Source organism: Pomacea canaliculata, linkage group LG14 (assembly GCF_003073045.1).
Source record: "Pomacea canaliculata isolate SZHN2017 linkage group LG14, ASM307304v1, whole genome shotgun sequence".
Classification (NCBI taxonomy): domain Eukaryota; kingdom Metazoa; phylum Mollusca; class Gastropoda; order Architaenioglossa; family Ampullariidae; genus Pomacea; species Pomacea canaliculata.
In genome coordinates this window covers 16,920,132-16,936,272 of record NC_037603.1, presented here as the reverse complement: position 1 = coordinate 16,936,272, position 16,141 = coordinate 16,920,132, and the positions used below count along the sequence as shown (strand labels likewise).

Sequence of the window (16,141 nt, the reverse complement as noted above, 5' to 3'; positions counted from 1 at the left end):
GAAAGTTCTTTCCTGATGGCTACAATTTGGATGTCTTGAAAAAATCTTTTTCTCCCGTACACCGAGTTTTCCTAAGGCAGGAAGGTTTTTAAAGCAATTGCAGTCATTTCCAATGTAAAACTCAGTAAGAAGGAGGGGAAAAAAAAAAATTCAATCGAAATTTCTACAAAGTTCTTTCCTGATGGCTACAATTTGGATGTTTTGAAAAAATATTTTTCTCCTTAACACGGAGTTTTTAGAAAGTTTTGGTTGATGCAGTTTCATACACCTTTGTTTACTGATACACTTTCATATACTATTGACTTCCAGAGTAAAACTCAGTAAGCAGGAGGAAAAAAAAAATTCAATCGAACTTTCTAGAAATTCTTTCCTGATGGCTACAATTTGGATGTTTTGAAAAAATCTTTTTTTCTCCCGTTTACGGAGTAGGGCAGGAAGGTTTGCCAAACAATTGCAGTCGTTTCCAATGTAAAACTCAGTAAGCAGAAGGAAAACAAAAAAAAAAACAAAAACAAAAAAAAATTCAATCAAATTTCTACAAAGTTCTTTCCTGATGGCTTCAATTTGGATGTTTTGAAAAAATCTTTTTCTCCCGAACACCGAGTTTTACTAGGGCAGGAAGATTTTCCAAACAATTGCAGTCATTTCCAATGTAAAACTCTGTAAGCAGGAGGAAAAAATAAAGCAAAAAAACAAAAAAAATCCAATCAAATTTCTACAAAGTTCTTTCCTGATGGCTACAATTTGGATGTTTTGAAAAAATCTTTTTCTCGCATACACCGAGTTTTCCTAAGGCAGGAAGGTTTTCCAAGCAATTGCAGTCATTTCCAATGTCTTCCCTTTTTGTTGATGCAGTTTCATACACCTTTGTTGACTGATACAGTTTCATATACTATTGTAGACTTCCAGAGTAAAACTCAGTAAGCATGAGGAAAAAAAAAAAATTCAATCGAAATTTCTACAAAGTTCTTTCCTGATGGCTACAATTTGGATGTTTAGAAAAAATCTTTTTCTCCTGAACACGGGGTTTTCCTAAGGCAGAAAGATTTTCCAAGCAATTGCAGTCATTTCCAATGTCTTTCCTTTTTCTTGATGCAGTTTCATACACCTTTGTTGACTGATACAGTTTCATATACTATTGTATACTATATTGTATGAGTAAAACTCAGTAAGCAGGAGGGGGAAAAAAAAAAAAATTTCAATCGAACTTTCTACAAAGTTCTTTCCTGATGGCTACAATTTGGATGTTTTGAAAAAATCGGTTTCTCCCGAACACGGAGTTTTACTAGGGCAGGAAGGTTTTCAAAACAATTGCAGTCATTTCCAATGTAAAACTCTGTAAGCAGGAGGGGGAAAAAAAAAAAAATTCAATCGAACTTTCTAGAAAGTTCTTTCCTGATGGCTACAATTTGGATATTTTGAAAAAAATCTTTTTCTCCTGAACACGTAGTTTTTAGAAAGTTTTGGTTGATGCAGTTTCATACACCTTTGTTGACTGATACAGTTTCATATACTATTGTAGACTTCCAGAGTAAAACTCAAGTAAGCAGGAGGAAAACAAAAAAAAAAATATTCAATCGAACTTTCTACAAAGTTCATTCCTGATGGCTACAATTTGGATGTTTTGAAAAAATCTTTTTCTCCCGAACACTGAGTTTTACTAGGGCAGGAAGATTTTCCAAACAATTGCAGTCATTTCCAATGTAAAACTCATTAAGCAGGAGGAAAAAAAAAAAAAAATTCAATCAAATTTCTACAAAGTACTTTCCTGATGGCTACAATATGGATGTTTTGAAAAAATCTTTTTCTCCTGTACACCGAGTTTTCCTAAGGCAGGAAGGTTTTCAAAACAATTGCAGTCATTTCCAATGTAAAACTCATTAAGCAGGAGGGGGAAAAAAAAAAAATTCAATCGAACTTTCTAGAAAGTTCTTTCCTGATGGCTACAATTTGGATATTTTGAAAAAATCTTTTTCTCCTGAACACGTAGTTTTTAGAAAGTTTTGGTTGATGCAGTTTCATACACCTTTGTTGACTGATACAGTTTCATATACTATTGTAGACTTCCAGAGTAAAACTCAGTAAGCAGGAGGAAAAGAAAAAAAATTCAATCGAACTTTCTAGAAATTCTTTCCTGATGGCTACAATTTGGATGTTTTGAAAAAATCTTTTTCTCCCGAACACGGAGTTTTACTAGGGCAGAAAAGTTTTCCAAACAATTGCAGTCATTTCCAATGTAAAACTCAGTAAGCAGGAGGAAAAAAAAAATTCAATCGAACTTTCTAGAAATTCTTTCCTGATGGCTACAATTTGGATGTTTTGAAAAAATCTTTTTCTCCCGAACACGGAGTTTTACTAGGGCAGAAAAGTTTTCCAAACAATTGCAGTCATTTCCAATGTAAAACTCAGTAAGCAGGAGGAAAAAAAAAATTCAATCGAACTTTCTACAAATTCTTTCCTGATGGCTACAATTTGGATGTTTTGAAAAAATCTTTTTCTCCTAAGCACGGAGTTTTTAGAAAGTTTTGGTTGATGCAGTTTCATACAGCTTTGTTGACTGATACAGTTTCATATACAATTGCAGACTTCTAGAGTAAAACTCAGTAAGCAGGAGGAAAAAAAAAAATTCAATCGAAATTTCTACAAAGTTCTTTCCTGATGGCTACAATTTGGATGTTTTGAAAAAATCTTTTTCTCCTAAGCACGGAGTTTTTTTTAGAAAGTTTTGGTTGATGCAGTTTCATACACCTTTGTTTACTGATACACTTTCATATACTATTGCAGACTTCCAGAGTAAAACTCAGTAAGCAGGAGGAAAAAAAAAATTCAATCGAACTTTCTACAAAGTTCTTTCCTGATGGCTACAATTTGGATGTTTTGAAAAAATCGGTTTCTCACCAACACGGAGTTTTACCCTAGCAGGAAGGTTTTCAAAACAATTGCAGTCATTTCTAATGTAAAACTCATTAAGCAGGAGGAAAAAAAAAAAAAATTCAATCAAACTTTCTACAAAGTTCTTTCCTGATGGCTACAATTTGGATGTTTTGAAAAAATCTTTTTCTCCCATACACCGAGTTTTCCTAAGGCAGGAAGGTTTTCCAAGCAATTGCAGTCATTTCCAATGTATCTCCTTTTGGTTGATGCAGTTTCATACACCTTTGTTGACTAATACAGTTTCATATACTATTGTAGACTTCAAGGTCAAAACTCAGTAAGCAGGAGGAAAAAAAAAAATTTCAATCGAACTTTCTAGAAAGTTCTTTCCTGATGGCTATCATTTGGATGTTTCGAGAAACATTCTTCTCCTGAACACCGAGTTTTACTAAGGCTCAGTCAGAAAGTTGAAACATCCAACATGACATGTAACAATACAATTTACAACACACTAATGTCTTATCATTGCAATTACGTGCATGCTAAACGGCGCTTGCTTTTCGCTCTGCAACCGATTCCTCGGTTTCCACGTGCGGAAGGTTCACCCGATCGGCACGGGCGAGCTCTATTTTTTTTGCTGTACCACCCCTCCTTGTGCCACGTCCCCCCATCGAATTTTCCAAGAACTAGTAAATTGCAGTGATTTCCGATGTCTCTCCCTTTTGGTTGATGCAGTTTTGTACACGTTGTTGATTGATGCAGTTTCAAAAACTATTGTAGGCTTCCAGAGTAAAACTCAGTCAGCAGGAAAGAAAAAAGAAAAAAAAAAATTCAAATGCATTTTCTGGAAATGGCTACAATTTGGATGATAAACCTTCGAAGCTTTCGTAAGGGACCCAAACACTATTTGGAATGAAGAATTCAGATGCGACGCTGAGGAGGGGCTTAAAGAAGATACCACACAACTTGGAGGGTATAGTATATTAATCGGACGATATATTGGTTCACACCCAGACTTGGAAAGATCATCACCGCGTGGTCCGTGGGCTGCTTGGTCGCATCGCCGAGAACATTCTAACTGCCAGGCCCAGTAATTGTATACTCGGCACTGATGACGTAGATTTTATCGAGTATCCGTCTTCAGTGCGGAGTGAAGGGAGTGCACGAGGACAATGTCAAGATCAGAGACTTGCCACTGCCGCAAAATAAAAAGCAGTTATGTTCCTTCCTTGGCCTGGCATCTTTGTATCGTGAGTACATGCCTCACTTTGCAGCAGTGACGGCACCTCTCACGGATCTTTTACAGAAAGGACAGCCAAATTTACTCGAGTGGAGTGAAGCATAAGAGCGAGCTTTTGTCTCCGTTAAGAAATTCCTGACCAGTGACACCGTGTTGTGGCTACCAGATCCTTCCAAGAGGTACATCTTGAGCACCGTTGCGTCGGATACAGGGATTGGGAACGGTTTTGATGCAGGAACACAAAGGAAAACTATTCCGTCTACTACGCAAGTAGAAAGCTGAATAGGGCCGAGAGAAGATTCTATCGAGAAAGAGTGTTTAGCCATCGTATGGGCCGTGAGAAAATTCTGGGTGTAGGAGGGTTACTAATTTCATGTTTTGTCTGTGCGAGGCCGCCGGCGAAGGTATGTGACCTTGGAATAGCAGTGTTGACGTCAGTCGCATCATTTTCTTTTACTTTAGCATCTAGAGGAAACAGGAGAGGAGCGGAGGTCCAGAAACTGGAAGAGTGGTGTAACGTACACAGATGAGTGAACATTGACTCGACAATGGTCGAATATTGGGGAATTTAGTATTCTTCGTGAGTTGGAAGTCTGAAGCAGTAGTAGGCCTGTGTGGTCGAATGTTCGGGAATTTAGTATTCTTCGTGAATTGAAAGTACGAAGCTGTAGTAAGCCTGTGTGGCTGTTAGCCTGCTATGTTGTTTCAGCGTTTGAGTGGTTCAAACATTGACACAAAGCGTAGAGTATATATTACAGTGTAAACTGCTGTATGAAGTATTAAATAAAGTTGTTTTTTGTGTGTTCACACGGTGATTGAAGTGACTTTGCTACCGGAGAGTTGACATCGCAGATTCTACATTTTATTTAACGAGCCAAGTTACCGACAGACGGAGATCGGGGGAATCTTCAACTAACCCATTCTCTTCCTCATTTATCACCAATCGAACCGTCACAGAGCGTAACACCGACATCTTAGAGAAGGCCCTGCTCAACAGATTTCGTCTGACAGCAGACGAGTACCTGAAAAGGTTCACATGCACCAAGAAAATACAGGACGAAATTGTGATTATCCAGGTGGCAAGAACTAGCGGGAAGGAAAAGTACCTATGAAGAAATAAGACACGTTCCTACAAGAAAAGTTTATCGCAGGTCTTCCTCTAGACGAGGGGTGTCAAACACCCGGCCCACAAGGGACACGCTGGCCTGAACACGAGCCTAAACATCAGGACAAGTTCAAAAGCCTGAATGCAGAACAGAAGCTAAAGAAAGTGGAAGAACTTAAGAGGAATCTGAGATGACAGCAGACATTGTTCACTATAACAACATCACAAAGTGAAGCTGCTGTGAGAGCAAGTTTTATTGTGGCAGAGGAGGTCGCTGTCAGCCCGGCCATTCAGTGAGGGAGAGTTTGTAAAGAGTTGCGGCCGAAAGAGTAAACTAGTTGCAAGGATGCGGTCACATATCCAAGAAAATTGCAGTGGGCTGTTGATAGCATATCACTGCATTATACACCAAGAATAGTTGTGTGCTAAAGTCCTCAACATGGAGCATATTTGTGTGAGCAACTTTTCTCTGTGATGAAGATCAACAAAACATCACACAGGAGTCGTCTTACTGATGTACACTTGCAGTCCATCCTGAGAATCTCCACAACACAGAAACTTACTGCAAACATAAGCAAACTTGTTGCCAAGAAAAGATGTCAAAACGTCCACTTCTGACAAAAAAATTAAGAAGAAAAACTGCTAAGCCTTGGCTTGTTATTACTTTAATTTTGTTTTAATGTATGATTTTGTTTACACAAAATTAATAAAAAAATGTTTAGTTTTCTACTGTTCAATAAAAAGTTATCGGACAAATAATAACCTTCGGCCCGCCACCTTGTGTACGATGTGACATTGCCCCCTGGGTAATTGAGTTTGACAAGCGAGGTTCATCGTGGAACACGAACCAGCCAGAGCGCTGAAACATGCGCTGGTGTTGAATCTGCTAAACAGGCAACCTACAACCTTAACGAGATGGTGAAGAGATTCGAACCCAAAGAGAAGCCACAGGAAGAAACAAAGTCTGTATCAAACAGCAAAGCTAGATCGATGCCAACGAGAGAATTCCAACGCTACAAAGAGGGAGCAAGGAAGATAACCTGCTTCATATGTGGAGAAACTACAAGCAGATACATCAGAAAGCGGCTGTAGTGATCCAAGACTTTCCTTACACAACCAATCACAAGGAGAGTGATTATAAAGTGTTGTGCGCAGCTTGTTGTGAAATACCATTCTCATTCGAGTGTGAAGTAATTATTGAAGGTCAAAAGGTGGCTGCACAGAGAGACACTGCCGCTTCAATCACGGTTATGCAGTCAGACCTGGTGCCTGAGCGTTGCAGACAAGACAGTTGAAGTCACTTTAGCCTCGTCGTCAGAAAAGCGGACATTCCCAATTCCGATGGTAAAGTTGGACACTATATTTCCACGGATCCACTGCTCATGAAGGATCCAGTCTTCCCCACCCTTGTTCGTTTACGCAAACTGGCCGAAAGTCATAGCACCAAGCAGGGCTTCCAAGGGGAGTCCAAGCAGCACTGTATGCAGATGACCTGGTCATATGGTGCTCAGAAGAATATGCAACAACAGAAACCTACAGGATGCAGCTTGCACTAGACAAAGTGGCAGCCTGGGCAGACAACTGGTGCGTTACCATCAACCGTGACAAGACAACAGCCACTCTTTTCTCTCTCTCCACCAAAGCGCAAGCTGGCAAACTAAAGTTGGGAGACGCTCCACTGACACTTGAAGACCAGTAGACGTACCTGGGAGTCACTTTTGACAAAAGATTGACATGGAAGCAACACATCCTAAACGCAGAAGCAAAAGCCAGAAGAAAGCTGAACATCATGAGAAAGCTGGCAGGAACACACTGGGGCGCCAACGAAAAGATCCTGAAGACCGTGTACCAAGGTACTGTAAGACCACACCTAGAGTACGGATCAAGCACCTGGATGACAGCAGCCAAGTCACACCTTCAGACTTTGGACAAGGTGCAGAACCAAGCACTGAGAGTCATAACAGGCGCCATGAGATCTACGCCAATAGACAAGATGGAGCAGATAACAGGCATACCCCCATTAAACAAGAGAAGGGAATGCAAAGCACTAGTGCAGGCCACCAAGTACAGGCACAGTGAAAACCACCTGATGAGTGCCAGACAGAAACAGCTGTCCTCGGGAAGGCTGAAAAGATCCAGCTTTGTGTGAGAGACGCAGGCACTACACAGAAAATACCAAACAAAGCTTCCTGCACAGGTCCAGGTACCGACTCTCTACCTCGATCCTCCTCCTTGGAAAGACAGAATAGGGAACATTACCATCTGCACCACAGTTCCTCACCTCACAACAGGATGAGCATAGCGACGTGAGCAAGAGAGCCCTGACGCTAGCCATGCTAGAAGAAAGGTACCCCCAGGAATCATGGATAAGGGCCTACACAGACGGGTCAGCCACAGACGCTATCCAGAGGGAAGGGGCCGGCGTGTACATCCAGTTCCCAAATGGACAGTGGCAGGCAGCAGCAATACCAACTGGCCTCCACTGTACAAACTATAGAGCTGAAGTAGAAGCCCTGGTCCACGCAGCAAACATCATCAGCAGCAGAGCAGACCATGACAGGTTGTCTTTCTGACCGATGCTCTGTCGGTGCTGCAGGCAGTCAACAATAACAAACTGCCAGACCTGGAAGCCGCGCTGCTAAACATCAAGTGCCTCAGAACGGCTCTGCAGTGGATCCCATCACACTGCGGGATAGATGGGAATAAGGAAGCTGACAGGATGGCTAAGTTGGGTGCAGAGGACGAGCAAGAAGACAATGCAGTCAACATTTCAGAGATGAAAACCATCATTAAGTCTCTGTACAGGCCACAGCAACCACTGGACATCAGCTGTCCAGACCGGACCAGGTCGCTATCTTCCGCCTCAGGACCGGGCACAACAGGCTGCTTCACCACCTACACAGGAAGTTGCACCTCGTGCCGTCCCCGAGATGCTCATGTGGAGAGGCAGACCAGACTGTAGAACACATCCTACAGGACTGTAGGAATCTCCGTACCCTGAGGAAAGAGACGTGGCCACAGTCGGAGACCCTGCACAACAAGCTGTACGGGCCAGTGGAGTCTCTACAGAAGACCACCCAGTTTCATATCAAGAGCTGGTCTCCAAGTGTGAAAGAGGCGAACGACAAAAAAAAAAAGCAGGGAGGCGAAAGTCGAGCGACGAAGCCAGAAGCCATCTACCGGTGGAGGAAAGGAATATTAGAGTCCACATCAAAGAAGGGCCGTCCCCGAGATGCTCATGTGGAGGCAGACCAGACTGTAGAACACATCCTACAGGACTGTAGGAATCTCCGTACCCTGAGGAAAGAGACGTGGCCACAGTCGGAGACCCTACACAACAAGCTGTACGGGCCAGTGGAGTCTCTACAGAAGACCACCCAGTTTCATATCAAGAGCTGGTCTCCAAGTGTGAAAGAGGCGAACGACAAAAAAAAAAAAGCAGGGAGGCGAAAGTCGAGCGACGAAGCCAGAAGCCATCTACCGGTGGAGGAAAGGAACATTAGAGTCCACATCAAAGAAGGGCCGTCCCCGAGATGCTCATGTGGAGAGGCAGACCAGACTGTAGAACACATCCTACAGGACTGTAGGAATCTCCGTACCCTGAGGAAAGAGACGTGGCAACAGTCGGAGACCCTGCACAACAAGCTGTACGGGCCAGTGGAGTCTCTACAGAAGACCACCCAGTTTCATATCAAGAGCTGGTCTCCAAGTGTGAAAGAGGCGAACGACAAAAAAAAAAAAAGCAGGGAGGCGAAAGTCGAGCGACGAAGCCAGAAGCCATCTACCGGTGGAGGAAAGGAATATTCACATCAAAGAAGGGAAGGCGGTACACCAAGTCGTGGTGCGTTTGGCGCACGACACCCCTATGGCTGGTCACCTCGGAGTCAGAAAGACTAAATACAAAGTGGCGAACGACTTCTCCTGGCCGGGATTCTTTCCCGACGCGAGCAGGTTTTTGCGGCATTTCAGAGGACGTCACCCCGCAACAGTGTATTCTCTCGAGCGGTGATGGATAAAGGATATACGCCGGCTCTTACAGAAAAGATTAACAGTGAGAAGTTTGAAAATCAGTTTGTCCAGATAGCGCAAACAGTGATTTATAATCCACCAAATCGTCTAACCCGGTAGAAGGTCAAGAGAAATCAGGAGCAGAGACACTGGAGAAGGCAGGAAAAGGAGATGAAGAAAGATGAGGAGAAGATGGATACTGAAGAAGATAAGGAAAGGTGTAAGAAGGAAAAGCGTAGAACAGGGGTGTCAAACACCCGGCCTGCGGGCCACATCCGGCCCGCCATGAAATTTTACCTGGCCCGCGAAAGTTTAGTTAATCATTGTTAATGGCCCGGCGACAAGTAGAAGGCAAACAACAGAAAAGTTCCGTCAAGGACAGCAAGAGATGGGATGAGTTTAGTGAAGTTTGTACAGACCACCAACAGTGCACTGGTCAAGTTACCACCGCTCCTGTTGCTGACCAGAAGGGATGGTGAAGGCGGGGCCCATAAATCTGACCTTTGAGACGGACACCCTGTCCTGAACACGGGCCGCGGGTCGAAGACTTTTAGTACCTGTTGACTTCCCTGAAACGGTCGGAGATCAAAGGGTGACTAGGCTCGAATCTTGAGCATGTTTGGCAGTACATATTTGTGAGAGCAACTTTTCTCTGTGATGAAGATCAGCAAACATCACACAGGAGTTGTCTTACTGATGTACACTTGCAGTCCATCCTGAGAATCGCCACAACACAGAAACTTACTCCAAACATAAACGAACTTGTTTGCCAAGAAAAAATGTCAAACGTCCACTTTTGACAAAGTAAATTAAGAAGAAAAACTGCTAAGCCTTGGTTTGTTATTACTTTAATTTTGTTTTAATGTATGATTTTGTTTACACAAAATTAATAACAAAAAGTTTAGTATTTTACTGTTCAATAAAAAGTTATCGGACTTAAATAATAACCTTCGGCCCGCCACCTTGTGGACAATGTGAGATTTGGCCCCCTGGGTAATTGAGTTTGACACCCCTGGCGTAGAAGAAAAAAAAATCTGTGTAAGAGGACATTCTGGACGTAGAGGCATCTCGTGCGTAACAGTCGCCGACACTTCCCATGCCCAAGGCTAGAGTTATGCGGAGCATTTGAAGTACAGGACTTGTAACCTGTAGCTGTGCCACCGGTCATCTATGCGTGTATGTGGATAGCAAACGGATACTATCTACAACGCCACGAATTGGATTACCGGATCGTCTGTCCAGTCGGCTAAGTGTCAGTGCATTTATCTTGTGTTTTATCTTTCTATTCTCCCATCGTTCTATTTCTTTCACGTTAACACATAGCTTACGTGTCCATCACCGGCGTCCCAAAAAACGGCATCTATCTGGTAATACGCTGCCATCGCATATGGTGTCAGTACAATTCGCAACCCTGCGCGTAAATGAACGAATAAATAAGGGAGAAAACACGGGGAACCTTTAGGACTTGTTCCTCCAGCGATTACTTCCCTTTAAAGGGTGAAAAGGTCAACCTGCGCGTAAATGAACGAATAAGGGAGAAAACACGGGGAACCTTTAGGACTTGTTCCTCCAGCGATTACTTCCCTTTAAAGGGTGAAAAGGTCAACCGATCGTGTTACCGCCCGTTATGCCGTAGGGCAGCGACAAAGGTCCTCCACTTTTATCTATCCTGGGCTAACTTCCCCACAGTACCCCGGCTGTGGTTTAGGGTCTTCATCTCTGTCTCCACAGTTCGTCGCCAGGTGTTCTTGGGCCGGCCTCGCTTGCGTTTTCCTTCTGGCGCCATATTACATTCGTTGGGGGGGGGGGAAGAGTCGTGGATTTGTACAACAGAAAATGAGAAGTAAACAGTAAATAATATTTAAATTCTAATGTTTATTCAATTAAAATATGATCTTGGTTGGTACTTTATGCTTGTATATATTATGTAAAAAAAATTTTCTTAATTTCTGTCTTGTGTTACCTTCCGATACGTTTGGAAAAATCTGCCCAATACAGTTACTTTCTTTGATGTGAGTTTACTACAAGAAATCAGGACCTATAATTCTTGAATTTAACATCACACAAATGTTTTTAAGCTCTTTTAAACGGCGTATCGCATATATTTGTCGTTTGTGTAGTTTAACAGATATAATTTTTTTAAAACACCGGTGAACATTTGCTATGTAGGCATTCGGTGCTCCGTCATGAAGCGTCGTCGCGCGGCTCTGTACCTTCTTTGCATACCGATATTATTATTAAATGCATCAATCTGATTTTTTATTTTGACAAGAACAATGTTTATTCATTTCAAGTTTATATGCGGTTATCAAAGTGTGATGGCAGTGTAACTTGTGCTAGCATAATATATCCTGCGCAACCCTGTTTGAAATTTTTTTTAAAAATCCATGATACCTACCTAATTTGCTTTGGATTACCTAATAAGTGACTGTTCATGAAGGATTCAGATGTAAACAGTTTTGTTTCACACTGTTTGATCTCGTATTATTAGTTTAAATTTTTTTCTATCTGTAACAGTTATTTTTTTATGATTTTTTGAAATTGGTGAATTTCCGTGCGTACGGCGGGAGTTGAGCTCCAAAAATCGCCCCAGTAAGCAATGAGTTAAGCAAAAATATTATTAGAAATATCCATACAAACACATGAACAAATTGACTCAAAGACACACATACAAATTTTTATTCATTGAGAAGCACAAAACCTCAAACACAGATATACAGATGGTATTAGTTTAAAGGTTAGAATGGTTAGTCTTTAGTGAAGATACAAACACATTTAATTTTTTTCTTACTTTGACGATACATCCTCCTAACAAATGATGCTCACCTCTATTGTCATATGTCTGGGTCTCTCATCGCTTGTGGTACATCAATTGAAGATAGACTCTGAGAAGTAGCCTGTGAAGAGGTATACATGCCTGAGAACACAATCAAAATTAGAGAAAACACAAAAATAGCATACAAAATAAAACAGCCAATGCAAAGAAACACATGCTACCTCTCGTTCCTCCCTGGTTATGCAATCCACTGTATAGAGCTGCTGTCCTGTCGTTGCCATGTCCAGCAAGACCGTAGCTTCTGTGATTTCAAAAGCAAAAATATTATTAGAAATATCCATACAAACACATGAACAAATTGACTCAAAGACACACATACAAGTTTTTATTCATTGAGAAGCACAAAACCTCAAACACAGATATACAGATGGTATTAGTTTAAAGGTTAGAATGGTTAGTCTTTAGTGAAGATACAAACACATTTAATTTTTTCTACTATGACGATACATCCTCCTAACCAATGATGCTCACCTCTATTGTCATATGTCTGGGGTCTCTCATCGCTTGTGGTACATCAATTGAAGAGTCTGAGAAGTAGCCTGTGAAGAGGTATACAGGCCTGAGAACACAATCAAAATTAGAGAAAACACAAAAATAGCATACAAAATAAAACAGCTAATGCAAAGAAACACATGCTACCTCTTGTTCCTCCCTGGTTATGCAATCCACTGTATAGAGCTGCTGTCCTGTCGTTGCCATGTCCAGCAAGACCGTAGCTTCTGTGATTTCAAAAGCAAAAATATTATTAGAAATATCCATACAAACAGACTCAAAGACACGCATACAAATTTTTATTCATTGAGAAGCACAAAACCTCAAACACAGATATACAGATGGTATTAGTTTAAAGGTTAGAATGGTTAGTCTTTAGTGAAGATACAAACACATTTAATTTTTTTCTTACTATGACGATACATCCTCCTAACAAATGATGCTCACCTCTATTGTCATATGTCTGGGTCTCTCATCGCTTGTGGTACATCAATTGAAGAGTCTGAGAAGTAGCCTGTGAAGAGGTATACAGGCCTGAGAACACAATCAAAATTAGAGAAAACACAAAAATAGCATACAAAATAAAACAGCTAATGCAAAGAAACACATGCTACCTCTTGTTCCTCCCTGGTTATGCAATCCACTGTATAGAGCTGCTGTCCTGTCGTTGCCATGTCCAGCAAGACCGTAGCTTCTGTGATTTCAAAAGCAAAAATATTATTAGAAATATCATACAAACATTGACTCAAAGACACGCATACAAATTTTATTCATTGAGAAGCACAAAACCTCAACACAGATTACGGATGGTATTAGTTTAAAGGTTAGAATGGTTAGTTTTAGTGAAGATACAAACACATTTAATTTTTTTCTTACTATGACGATACATCCTCCTAACAAATGATGCTCACCTCTATTGTCATATGTCTGGGTCTCTCATCGCTTGTGGTACATCAATTGAAGAGTCTGAGAAGTAGCCTGTGAAGAGGTATACAGGCCTGAGAACACAATCAAAATTAGAGAAAACACAAAAATAGCATACAAAATAAAACAGCTAATGCAAAGAAACACATGCTACCTCTTGTTCCTCCCTGGTTATGCAATCCACTGTATAGAGCTGCTGTCCTGTCGTTGCCATGTCCAGCAAGACCGTAGCTTCTGTGATTTCAAAAGCAAAAATATTATTAGAAATATCCATACAAACAGACTCAAAGACACGCATACAAATTTTTATTCATTGAGAAGCACAAAACCTCAAACACAGATATACAGATGGTATTAGTTTAAAGGTTAGAATGGTTAGTCTTTAGTGAAGATACAAACACATTTAATTTTTTTCTTACTATGACGATACATCCTCCTAACAAATGATGCTCACCTCTATTGTCATATGTCTGGGTCTCTCATCGCTTGTGGTACATCAATTGAAGAGTCTGAGAAGTAGCCTGTGAAGAGGTATACAGGCCTGAGAACACAATCAAAATTAGAGAAACACAAAAAAGCATACAAAATAAACAGCTAATGCAAAGAAACACATGCTACCTCTGTTCCTCCCTGGTTATGCAATCCACTGTATAGAGCTGCTGTCTGTCGTTGCATGTCCAGCAAGACGTAGCTTCTGTGATTTCAAAAGCAAAAATATTATTAGAAATATCCATCACATGAACAAATTGACTCAAAGAACGCATACAATTTTTATTCATTGAAGCACAAAACTCACACAGATATACGGATGGCATTAGTTTAAAGGTTAGAATGGTTAGTCTTTAGTGAAGATACAAACACATTTAATTTTTTTCTACTATTGACGATACATCCTCCTAACAAATGATGCTCACCTCTATTGTCATATGTCTGGGTCTCTCATCGCTTGTGTACATCAATTGAAAGAGTCTGAGAAGCTAGCCTGTGAAGAGGTATACAGGCTGAGAAACAATCAAAATTAGAGAAAACACAAAATTAGCATACAAAATAAAACAGCTAATGAAAAGAAACACATGCTACTCTTGTTCCATCCCTGGTTATGCAATCCACTGTATAGAGCTGCTGTCCTGTCGTTGCCATGTCAGCAAGACCGTAGCTTCTGTGATTTCAAGCAAAAATATTATTAGAAATAATCCATACAAACACATGAACAAATTGACTCAAAGACACCATACAAATTTTTATTCATTGAGAAGCACAAAACCTCAAACACAGATATACAGATGGTATTAGTTTAAAGGTTAGAATGGTAGTCTTTAGTGAAGATACAAACACATTTAATTTTTTTCTTACTGACGATACATCCTCCTAACAAATGATGCTCACTCTATTGTCATATGTCTGGGTCTCTCATCGCTTGTGGTACATCAATTGAAGAGTCTGAGAAGTAGCCTGTGAAGAGGTATACATGCCTGAGAACACAATCAAAATTAGAGAAAACACAAAAAAGCATACAAAATAAAACAGCTAATGCAAGGAAACACATGCTACCTCTCGTTCCTCCCTGGTTATGCAATCCACTGTATAGAGCTGCTGTCCTGTCGTTGCCATGTCCAGCAAGACCATAGCTTCTGTGATTTCAAAAGCAAAAATATTATTAGAAATATCATACAAACACATGAACAAATTGACTCAAAGACACACATACAAATTTTTATTCATTGAGAAGCACAAAACCTCAAACACAGATATACAGATGGTATTAGTTTAAAGGTTAGAATGGTTAGTCTTTAGTGAAGATACAAACACATTTAATTTTTTTCTTACTTTGACGATACATCCTCCTAACAAATGATGCTCACCTCTATTGTCATATGTCTGGGTCTCTCATCGCTTGTGGTACATCAATTGAAGAGTCTGAGAATAGCTGTGAAGAGGTATACAGGCCTGGAGAAAAATCAAAATTAGAGAAAACACAAAGGCTAATAGCATACAAAATAAACAGCTAATGCAAGAAACACATGCTACCTCTTGTTTCCTCTGGTTATGCAATGCACTGTATAGAGCTGCTGGTCCTGTCGTTGCATGTCAGCAAGACCGTAGCTTCTTGTGATTTCAAAAGTCAAAATATTAAAAATATTATTAGAATATATCAAAATACAAACACATAGTGAACATTTAAATGACTCAGAAGACATTGAAGAGTCTGAGAATACATTTTATTCATTGATAAGCTGGTTATGCAACCCAAACACAAAGATAACAGATTTTTGGTATTAGTTTAAGTGTTAGAATGTTAGTCTTTAGTGAAGATACAAACACTTTAATTTTTTTCTTACTTTGACGATACATTCCTCTAACAAATGATGCTCACTCTATTGTCATATGTCTGCAGGTCTCTCATCGCTGTGGTACATCAATTGAAGAGAGTCTGAGAAGTAGCCTGTGAAGAGGATACATGCCTGAGAACACAATCAAAATTAGAGAAACACAAAAAAGCATACAAAATAAAACAGCTAATGCAAAGAAACACATGCTACCTCTCGTTCATCCCTGGTTATGCAATCCACTGTATAGAGCTGCTGTCCTGTCGTTGCCATGTCCAGCAAGACCGTAGCTTTCTGTGATTTCAAAAGCAAAAAATATATTAGAAAATATCCAT

At 40.5% G+C, this 16,141-nt stretch overlaps 1 long non-coding RNA gene across 13 annotated transcripts; it reads right to left on the bottom strand.

The window, feature by feature from the left end:
* Nucleotides 1–11,747: 11,747 nt before the first annotated feature.
* LOC112555411 lies at nt 11,748–16,059 on the bottom strand. 13 transcript variants are annotated; one of them, XR_003097487.1, is made up of 8 exons: nt 15,342–15,380; nt 15,031–15,110; nt 13,934–14,000; nt 13,467–13,713; nt 13,003–13,249; nt 12,535–12,782; nt 12,225–12,304; nt 11,748–12,124 (listed from the first exon to the last, which is right to left on the bottom strand). It is a non-coding gene; the product is annotated as an uncharacterized LOC112555411 (long non-coding RNA). The 13 variants fall into 13 exon arrangements; XR_003097489.1 differs by lacking the exons at nt 15,031–15,110; nt 15,342–15,380 and adding an exon at nt 16,020–16,059; XR_003097486.1 differs by lacking the exon at nt 15,342–15,380 and having other exon boundaries at nt 15,031–15,236.
* Nucleotides 16,060–16,141: the final 82 nt, after the last annotated feature.